Source organism: Solanum tuberosum, unplaced genomic scaffold (genome assembly GCF_000226075.1).
Source record: "Solanum tuberosum cultivar DM 1-3 516 R44 unplaced genomic scaffold, SolTub_3.0 scf00071, whole genome shotgun sequence".
NCBI classification, from domain to species: domain Eukaryota; kingdom Viridiplantae; phylum Streptophyta; class Magnoliopsida; order Solanales; family Solanaceae; genus Solanum; species Solanum tuberosum.
Window position 1 is genome coordinate 1,291,688 of NW_006238997.1, and position 11,633 is coordinate 1,303,320.

Below are 11,633 nucleotides of genomic sequence, written 5' to 3' on the forward strand. Positions count from 1 at the left end.
TTTAATATATATATATATATATATATATATATTATAAAAGGATATCGTTGTTTTTCTGGAAATTAAAAGGCAAACATACAAACCATCACATCATCTTTATTTTAATTTAATTAATATTCAAAATTTTAGCATTTTGAATTCCATATTCTTAATATTTTAGTTCTATGATCTTATATTCTTATTCACATCATGATTTTGTTTATTATAATGTAAAAAATTTCTCATAATAAATTTAAATAAAGTTTTTTTAAAAAAATATTTATTTATTTATTCTTATTCAAATAAACTATTGAGAATGTAATGAGAAAGAGTTTCATTAATTTTTTTCTTGTAGAAACAAATAATAAAACGTATTTAAATTTCTAAGTTAATTAAAATATTCAACCATTTTATTTAATGTCTTAAATGTTTTAATTTGACGTCCACATAGTTCGTTTTCTTTTTAAATCAAATTTCAAAAAATTAGCTACAATCAATTTTAAATTTTATTTCCCACAATTTGAGTTTCTAAAAAATAACACTCCATTCAAAATGAATTGAAGATTGTTAAGAAAAATATTAAGTGATACTACATATATAATATGTAGGTTGCAAAACTCTTCTTCACCTTCATCTGATGAACTATACCTTCAAACAAAGCAAAGAGTGCAAATATTATTGTCGAAATAGTTTTTGAATATTAATATATGTGAAAATCGAATTGAAGAATATAAGTTTACGTGCTTTTAACCACATTAAGAAAATTGTAAATTATTCATCACTTCCCATCATCTTATATACAATTCATTAAAAAAAAACAATTGCAAACAAAGTAAAAATTAAAATATTTCAATTAAAATTATCAAATTCAATGACTATGCATATCATCTCGACATAAATCATGCAAATAATAACTCCGTGATATATATGAAATCATTTAAAATATGAATATCGAGCTATAGCTTCAAACTTTATCATGATAATTGTCCACATTCATAAGTTTAAATAGATAGATTTTAGGTGCTTCTTCATTCTTCGAAAAGTTGATTAAGTAAAATATTAATATTATTGAAGAATATTATTTCAATGACTCGCTAATTTTCATTTTTTTCTGAAATTAAACATTATCTATTTATTAGTTCTATTTAATAATAACGTTAAGCCAGTAACGTACAAATTTACAAAGTGATATGTTGTGAATACACACGACAATACAAAACAGACTTTTAAAAATAATAATTAAAAAATAATAAAAATGAAAAACATATAATCTTATTGGTTTATTGGTATTCATTCTTTTTTGACTTGAGAAATCATCTCAGTCATATAAGATACTTTATTTTGAAATTCTCACTTGGAGTTTCAATGCATTCATTTTTCCAGTGTCGATCTACTTGATACCTCTTCTTAAATGAATCAATTTTTTCCTATCTCTCATCCATTCTATTCAACAAAATATAATACTAAATAAATAAAAATTTGACAAAAATAAATCAATTATAAATAATATGTAGATATATTATTACTTTTGTTTTACAAAACTTGAAGGAGTGTAGTTTGTTTATCCATGATCCTTCAACTCTATAATTATTATGTGAGAATATGTTTTGAAATGGTTTTCCTCTTCTTCTTTTTTTGTTCTTTCTTTTGTAAAGTATACTTATCTTGGCGATCATAAGTAGTACCAATATTTGTCATGTTTAAAAAATGTACATCTTCTTCTTCATAAAAAAAAATCAACTATAGAATTGTATTGCTAGCATATATCCTCTACAGGTAAGATTCACTAATGTTCTCAAATCTTTCATTAAGTGATAAAATTGCAAAGACAACATAAAAATCATATTAACAAGATATTCAAAGGGAAAGTCTAACCTTTACATATTGTGTTCCCCATAAATATGGTCATCTAACACAAAATTAATATTATACACTTCTACTTTGATAGACATATTTGTTATTTGGACAATTAAAAAGCATGATAACTTTCATAAATTTAAAGTATAATATACTATCGATAATGAATTGTCACACACAAAACATACACAAATCTCATTAAGAGTGTTAATATAGTTAAAAGTAAAAGTCAAAATCAAAATCAAACACAAGACAAATATTTAGAGTCTTACATGGATGCAATCTTCAGATGTGGGACATAATATAAGCTTTAGTATTTATTACATCTTTTGTGCGAGTATAAGTCCAAGAAAAGCCTTGTTTATGATTGGTTAAGTACTGTAATTGTTGTGACACTCTGAAGCGCATGTGTATGTATTTTTGTTAGCTGTTCCCGATAGGCATATTTACAAAGGAAACTCTGTCGATCTTTTTAAAAATTCAGAGAGTTAGTCAAATTTTATGTTTTTAAATGGATAGAGAGAGGTGGAAGTTATTTAGGCGATCTCATCTAGTCTTGGACAACTATAAAACTCAAAGTAAGTCACTACCATCATTCGAGGACGGATGATCCTAAGTGGGGGAGAATATAAAACATCGAAAATCATATATATTATTAAAAATTGGAAGCTCCAACCTTCAAAGTTTGGTTACCATTTTGACCCTCTGCTAAATCAAAATAAAATTAATTTATTTATTAAATACTAATATTTTAATTACATAATGGTGGAATATGAAGTCCAAACTACACTTCAATTTTTAGGTTATGACATTATTATTATCATTGATTAGGTTAAATTCAATTAGAGTAGAAGACAAAATAATGAATGAAATTCTTCCAATTCAATGACTCTTTGAATTTTGAATCCAAAATAAAATTTATGTATCATGATTCAATGTGCTTCATTAATCAATTTTTGTAGGTGAAAAGACAGTTAAATATCACTATAACTACCAATAAATTGCTCCATATATCATTTTCTATCATCTATTTTTCTCTTTTCTTCTTCCTAGATAATGATATAGACATATGTTGTCAAGAAGCTAACTGAGGAGAAGAACAAATAGCTTCATTCAAAAATTAAAAAGAGAATTTTTCTAACAATATAGTTCAATTGTTAAGCTTAGAAGTATATGATATGCCCTATATATTCCCTTATATCTTTTTTATGTTAGCTTATGATTTTAAGTTTTTCTCTTCCATTTTGGAGTGAAGGTATGGTTGTTCAAAATAAATTTGATATGCAACCCATATATTTATGTAATTCTGGGAATTTTTTTCTTTGTTTTTGTGTTATTATTCTTCTAAGTGCTACTTAATTGACAAAACTTCTATTAATACATGATTAGTTTGATAATACTTGAATACTTTATGCAATATGATTTTGTTTAAATACAAGTAATTTAAATAAGGATTGCTAAAAGATTATTACTCTGAATGAAAGATTTTGATTGTGTTACTTTATCGTCTATGTACCATAGTGTTGCGAACACATACATATATTATTCATTTTCACCCCTTCTCTTCCATTTTTTTCTTTCAAAATTATACAATATTACATTTAACAATTTGATTTTCAAGTAAAAATAAGAGTTACATTTACATTTATGCGACACTAAGCCTAACAACTTTCTTAAACAGAAGCATTCTATATTAACGGTAGCTTTTCTCAGTGTTAAAATTTAAATGGTTGGTATGATGACAATTTTTCTTTTGGTCATTTTGGTTGTTTCTTTATAAATTTCTTCGACCCTTAATTGTTACTACGAAAAACTTTTCCTCAAATAAAAATCATGTAAAAAATAATATGAGAATGAAGTAATTAAGCTTCATTTTGTTTAGATTTAAGTAATATAAGTCAACAAGATCATCATTCTAATAAAAGTGGAAAGAGTTTAAGTCAAAAGTTGAATTACTAAAATGTCCTTTAAAAGTATATTTATCATTTAATTTAATTTTATTAGAATTAATTTTCTATTAAATTTAATTGGGAAGACCTTTCATCTACTTTTAGACCTGTACAAATTCTATGAACTTTTTATTTATAAGTTTAATATGTGTCATGTGTTTATTTTCTTTCACCTTTAGCTTCCATCCATTTAAACATCTCATATTCTTTATCAAAATTATATATATCTTATTCAATATTTAATTGATGCACATTAAATATTCTATATATGTCTTCGGTAAAGTTACACATTATAATTCTCCTTTTATAGGTCTTAATCAAATTCACAAAAATAAAATAAAAAATACACATGATACAAAACATAATTACACCAAAGGTATTTTTGGTTGTTTTGGAGGTAATATAAACATATGATTATCTTTCTCTACTCATTTTCTGCTTGAGTTTTGATAGTTAATAATGTTAGTTTTGCCAAATCAATAGGTAAATAAGAGATTGTACATTATACCAAACGAAACAAGGTCCAGTAACTTTTCTTATTAAAGGAGAAATGAGAAATCAAAGTAAGAAAACCAAGGATTTCATTGGGGAAGTATTTCTCCCTTTTAGAGAGTTCGCCAAGTAGGATTAACATATCACTTTAAGAATTTGCACTTCTTCTTTAGTATATAATTTATAACTCAATGTTTCTTAATACCAATAATTATGTAATTTCTTAAAATTTTGTGGTCAATGAAATTCGGTTACATGCGCAACGTGCATGCCCATAAACAATTATGTATATACATTAAAAAGGGGTGTAATTTTATTGTTAGTTGATATATGAAGAGAGATTTAAGTTATCCCTATTTAATTATTAGTGTTAGTTGTGGGACCACTTTAACTTTTCCTTAAAGATTTGGAACTCTAAAAGGAGAAAGTTAAGGCATCACTTCCTCTAGAGAAAAGAACGTGGCTCTTCACTCTTGTCCTCTCTTCTTCTCTTCTTCCTTCAGTGGTAATATGCAAATTGGGAATTAAAGCAATAAGAATTTTCTTGAAGAGAAGTGTTTGTGATCTAAATTGGTAGACAACTATTATTTTTTGTTCAAAAGTTGTGGAAATTCATCAAGAACTCAAGTTGGGTTGATTTCAAATAGGTAAATTTTCTACTCCGCACTTGAATATAATTATGGTTTACTTATTTGGGATGTAGTGTAAAGTAAAAATCACCATCTAATTGGGATTATTGCACTACCTTTCGGAATGGGTTTTGTGATGAATTACTGTTCATGGAAAGGGAATAATATGAATAGTGAATTTTTGGATATTTCTATTTATAGGCATAATTAAGATTGAACCTTGTAAAGTGGGAAATTATATAAGGAATTCACTCCAAATGGTTATTAAGAATCTGATTAGTTTTAGAATTAGTGGGTATTATTGCAATGAATTGTTGGATAAATCTACGGATTATTGATGAACAGATATATATATATATATATATATATATATATATATATAGTTTAGTAGTTGATTTTGTTGGATTAATTGGGTGCCTATAGGATGTTTGAAGGGATTTGATGACTATGTGAGGGATGCAACTTTGCTGGTTTAATTGTTGAAGACTTGTGATACTATCTTTAGTTTGGAAAGAATCCAAGGTATGTGAAGCTAAAACTTATCCTTACCTTTAAAGGACAACCTTATATCACATGTTTCTTTTGTAAAGGTCAAAATCACGTTCCATTTCCCTTTCTAATTGTGAAAGCGAATATGTATTCATATTACTCCTTTCAACTTGAGTTTCACAATATTTTATATGACCATAAGTATCATTACTTGAAATTTTTAGAAGTCATATGACCTATCTGTCACTCGTTAGAAATAAAGCAATAACCTTAATATATTCACATATATATGTTGGTATATAGTCAAAAAACAAAGCGCGAGCCACCATTTGAACGACTAAATATTATATTTAAGAGAATTTAGTGATATATAGAATGTCTACATGATAGGGTATCTATCTTTATTGTAAATTCACTATCATAGGCCTTTTAAGGATTAATTAATAATGGATAGCAACAGGAGGGTATTCATAGATTTTACTTGATACACTCGTGCAATGCGATTATTTGCACATGATTGAGACCAAACCATTATAGTGAGCCAAAATGATGTGGTGTACCTGCCCTTGTGGCATCATTTGCATTTGGAGTCAGCACATATGTCATGTTCTAGTTTCCCCTTACTCGAGTCGATACATGGCACATATGCCCTGCAAGCAGACCCTCATAGTGAGCCAGCGAAGGGTGTACCTCCTACAAGACCACAATTAGACTATATGCATAGAGGCATAGGGATAAAATTTTAGAAGATTATATCTTACGATTGACCTGGATCGCCTTTGATAGGTCATCGCGTGATCAGTTGTATTAGAAATAGTTGAAGCATTTCACTGATTAAAACGATAGGTTTATACTGTAATTGAAACTTTCTTTGGATATATTATATGATCAACTAATTAAGTTAGTGCATAAGATACTCTTATATATACGATATCTACTTCTTATGTGCTCTTAATTCTTTCGACTTAACATTTGATTCATATGAGCTTTCATACTTGTCTACCTATTATTCTGTCTACTTTCCATACAAGTACATGTTGTATATGTATTGACGTTCCTGTATATATGGCACTCCATTTCATTGTAAATAGAAGATCAAGTTTACAGGGCAAAAGACATCCATGTTAGGTTCTTTTGTCGACTTCAATTGGTGTTTTGAAGAGCTCAATCTCTATACAGATCCAACTTATGTCTAGCACTTTTGATTATATGTACAAGTTGCTATTGGTTACATCGAGGTCTATCTCGACAAGGTATGGCAGTACAATGTATTAAATCTACTAGACGCTTCCTAGACATTGTGATGTGTATCATGTTGTGCAATTTTTAGCCCAACAACTTTATAGCCTATATTTGTAACATGTGTTGGTTATATTCCGCTCATTTATTAGCTTATTTTTAGAGCAAGTGTTCATACGACTCTTGTCCTTGCTCTTTTTTGGGGCGTGACAATTGTAGATTACAACAATACATACTAACTTATAATCATCACAAAACTCATCATATCCAAAACCATATCTAAAATGGATATTACTCGTCAATCATTGTATAGACTGAGAGAATTTGTTGTACTTTTAATTGTTGGATGCCTTAAAATAAAGTCTCTTATCCCACCGCCCAGACAAAACAATCTATTGATAAACCCTACAATAAAAAAGATATACTGGAATTTTCCATGGGACAATTCAAGTCATTTGTCTCAATAACATAGTTATTATAGAATAAAGAGTTAAAAGAACAGTCCTGAAGATTGTTATTAGCCATATCCAATTTCATCATGACCCTATGGTAAGTACACTTCTTGTTATCAACAAATACCCTGAGATGATCCTTGATGAATTCAAGGCTAGATATTAAAGAAAGATAAGATTTCAAAACAAACCTAAATAACTAGAGATATTTCATTGAAAGTCTAGAGAGCATTTCAGTGATAAGTTCTGTTGGAAGACAAGGAATTGTCAAGATTGAATATTTTATTGAAGTTGATTAAAGTTCAGCAAAGTTTGTATGTTTGCTCCTATTTGGGGTTTATGAGAGGCTTCAGATGCCATTTGGATATTAGAAATATTGCACCAAAGTTGATGGAAATTAACAATGGTGGTTAATTGGTTTGCTCTGTTTTTTGTTTAATGGATGTTAATATTTCCCTCAGATTCCATTTCGATTGCAGAAACTTTTCAGCTTTCAGAGAAGGTTTGATTTTCTTGCTTTTTATGGAAGATTCTTAAGTTTCCTACACGTTTTACTTGTTGAATGAATTACTCCAAAATGAAACTTGTAGACTGATGATATTGTTTTTGCATGGATTAGTAATATTTCTTTTTTATGTATTTCCATTGATTCATTGACTTGATTCTTAAGTCAAATAGAGTTTCACTTGAAACAACATAAGACCAGGGATGTTATCTGACCCGTAGTTTGTATGTTTGCTCCTATTTGGGGTTTATGAGAGGCTTCAGATGCCATTTGGATATTAGAAATATTGCACCAAAGTTGATGGAAATTAACAATGGTGGTTAATTGGTTTGCTCTGTTTTTTGTTTAATGGATGTTAATATTTCCCTCAGATTCCATTTCGATTGCAGAAACTTTTCAGCTTTCAGAGAAGGTTTGATTTTCTTGCTTTTTATGGAAGATTCTTAAGTTTCCTACACGTTTTACTTGTTGAATGAATTACTCCAAAATGAAACTTGTAGACTGATGATATTGTTTTTGCATGGATTAGTAATATTTCTTTTTTATGTATTTCCATTGATTCATTGACTTGATTCTTAAGTCAAATAGAGTTTAACTTTAGACAACATAAGACAAGGTTTTTTATCTCACCAAGTGATACATAACCATTGCACCTAGTTCTTTGTGAAGTTTAAATATTTGAAGATCAACCAAAATGTAATAGGATTCTTTTAGAATTTCTTAAGAAATCCTATTATATTATTATTGATCTTCAAATATTGAAACTTCACAAAGAACTAGGTGCAATGGTTCTGTATTACTTGGTGAGATAAAAAACCTTGTCTTATGTTGTCTAAAGTTAAACTCTATTTGACTTAAGAATCAAGTCAATGTATCAGGGGAAATACAAAAAAAAAGAAGAGAAAAACTTCTAATCCATGGAAAATCAATGTAATCAGACGACTAGTTCAATATGGGAAAAATTCACTGAACACGTTAAACGTGTAGGAAACTTAAGAATCTTCCACAATTGCAGAGAAAGACAATCAAACCTTCTTCTTTAGAAGCTCAAAATTTATGCAACCGAATTTGAATCTAAGGAAAATTTAAAAATCCATTTAAAAAAAAAACAGAGAAACCTATTAACCACCATTTTTAATTTTCATCAAATTTGGTGCATGATTTCTAATATCCAAATGATATCTGAAACCTCCCATAAACCCGCAAATAGGAAAAAACACACCAACTTTACGGAATTTAATCAACTTCAATGAAATATTTAATCTTGATATTCCCTTCTCTTCCAGCATAACTCATCACCGAAATGCTCTCTAGCCTTCAATTCTCTCTCAAGCTCCTAGATTAAAACCAAAATATTTCCCACCTTTGTGTTGAAAGATTATTTCCCAACACTCCTAGATTAAAACCAAAATATTTTTCTCCAATAGAAGGATATTCTACCATTCCCCGTTACTCATCAGGCATATCCATATAAACGATGGTCTAGGTCTCCTTGACCTCTATACTCACCAAGACCACGTAACCACTTGGAAATTAGAAGTTGAGTTTGGAAGGAAAAGTTGCACAAAATTTGGCACTAGTGTAGGTTCTACTAGTTGACCTACGACTAATAGAAAGTTCTACAGGCCGTAGGTGGGAAGTCATAGGACTTGGGTTGAGTTTTGGAAAATTTTAAGTCTCAAATGATGGTCTATAGATGAACAAGACAGACTGTAGGAATCGTTACAGGCCGTAGAAGTGATTCGTAGAGGTGATCTAGACTTAGTGAGATTTTGGACATAAAGTTGTGTTCTACAAGTGGTACCTACAAACCCTAGAATGGATGACGACCCATAGAAGGATCTTGTAGAAGTTTTACAGGATTTCTATACCTAGTACATGACTATACGATTGACCAGGATGGTTCGTAGAATGTTTTATAGACAATAGGTAGGAATAGTAGGAGTCGTCCGACATATTTTATTTGTTTTGGTCTTTTCCTACTCATTTAACTCCTAAACTACATCCTTTCTAGAACATACTAAGGCCCTATATCTAATTGTATACCCCTAAGCCTTCCCATCCTTCACATTCACTGAAATCCCAAATTTCCTCCAAGTTCATCCTCTCCCAATTCTCTCTCAAGCTCCAAGGTGAAGAACTAGGGTTTCAAAGGCTTCAAAGATTGTCTCTCTTGCTTTTAGGTCTTTGATCATCAAGGTATGTGAGAACTTCACCAATGTATTCCTTCCATCCATTGGGTTCCCAATGAATCTCCATTCTCTAATTCAATTTCACATAATTTCTAGGGTTTTATGTCAAATCTTCATGGGTCCAATTTACTATGATTCAATTGTTATTATTTGATCTTATTATGCATGATATTAAGTCAATTAAATGATTTTTGCTTGATTTCATATGGACACATGCCTAAACCTATTCTATAAATATGAACTATGCTTATGAACTTATGAACTATGATTATGAATCCATTAATGTTTTTTTATGAAATTGATGACTTATTACGAAAGAATGCTTTTAAGATAAGTTTTGATAATTTGTTGAAGGTTTTTGCACATTGTTACAGAATCGTGATTTAGATGCTTAGAAAGGTAAGTTTGTATTATGAACAAGTTTATGAAATCACTGTTCTGAAATGAGTCATTCTAATATGAACTTATGATTGGATCAATAGTCTTAAATGTCCCTTTTAAAAGTATTTTCATATGATTATGATTATGTTTCTCTGTAGGGATTTACCTAGCATAGAGAGGACTTTTGAATGGAGGCCTTACATTTAGTAGAGGTTTGGTCTTTAGTAGAAATTCCTTTGTCCCAAACTATGTGCCCCTGTAGGATTTTCTTTAATGATCTAGCTAGTGTGATCCACTTTAGCACTAATGAATAATACAAATTTCTACCTTTGCAAGTAGACCCTCTCTTTCAGGGGTGAGGGTTACACCACATTCTATGTTATCACTCACATGGTCTTATTGTCGGTTAACGGAAAATCCACAAATGAACTATGTTTTCTTCAAAAGTATTTTTGAAAGCTTTCCCTATGGTTTTCAAGTGTGCATTGACCTTTTTCGTGACTTATGATTTCTCTTTAAAGGAGTTTATTTGTGTTTGACTTGGTCATTCACATTGTGCTTAACTTAACCATTTTCCATGTTTTATGTTTTCATGCATTTCCCCTCACTTAGTACATTCATAGTACTAATGCATATCTGTGCCTATATTGTCTCATAATATAGGGTCTGGCGCTCCTCCTCCTGGCCATGGCTAGATCGGGATTGCTCAACTTACTATTCGTAGTGGTGAGTCCTCATGGTTCGAGAGCGAAGCCTAGATGCTTTTATTATTTTTGGTTGTCTTTCAGTTTCAGACTTATACATGGTGTATGCGTTACGTCCCAACCACTCCAATAATGTTATAAATGTTATGTCAGACTTAGTAGTATTTCACGTATTCTCTTATGAACTCTGTTGGTAACTTTTATGTCATTGTATGAGTTGAGACTTAGATTGCTTATTCTCTCTTATTGTATTTCCTTTACGTCATGCTTATGTCAAGTGGTTTGTTTAGGGTCTCACTAGATCCTATTCTCCGTGTCACACCAAAGGGGTACTTTGCGTCATGACAGGCCTTAAGAAGTAGTCCAATGAAGCTTTCCATTTATAAATGTATCCTAATTCAAGGAGCACACCCTATCCCCGAATTCATTCATATTTCTCCAAGAATCAATCTTTAAACTAATTTTTTACTTCAATAGTAGACAAACTGCAACGTTGGTAAATTACAACATTGCATACTACATTATAAAAGCATACATGAAATCGAAATTAATCGTCAATCCACATATATAATACTAAAATTTCTTGTACTTTTTATTTGTTGAATTCATTAAAAACACGTCTCTGGGCTGCAAGGCAAATTAACATATTGACAAAACCCATAATCTAGAAAGATACACATGAGTTTATTATGGGATAATTCAAGTTAGATTCCTGAATAACATATTAATTATAAAATAAAGAGCTAAAAGAATAGTCCTTAAGAT

At 29.8% G+C, this 11,633-nt stretch overlaps 1 long non-coding RNA gene across 2 annotated transcripts; it reads left to right on the forward strand.

The window, feature by feature from the left end:
• The first annotated feature begins 4,722 nt into the window (after positions 1–4,722).
• Positions 4,723–11,095, forward strand: LOC107060291 (uncharacterized). Of its 2 annotated transcripts, XR_001473252.1 has the most exons (4): positions 4,723–4,924; positions 5,330–5,428; positions 6,487–6,648; positions 10,828–11,095. It is a non-coding gene; the product is annotated as an uncharacterized lncRNA (long non-coding RNA). The 2 variants fall into 2 exon arrangements; XR_001473251.1 differs by lacking the exon at positions 10,828–11,095 and having other exon boundaries at positions 6,487–7,804.
• The last annotated feature ends 538 nt before the right edge of the window (positions 11,096–11,633 follow it).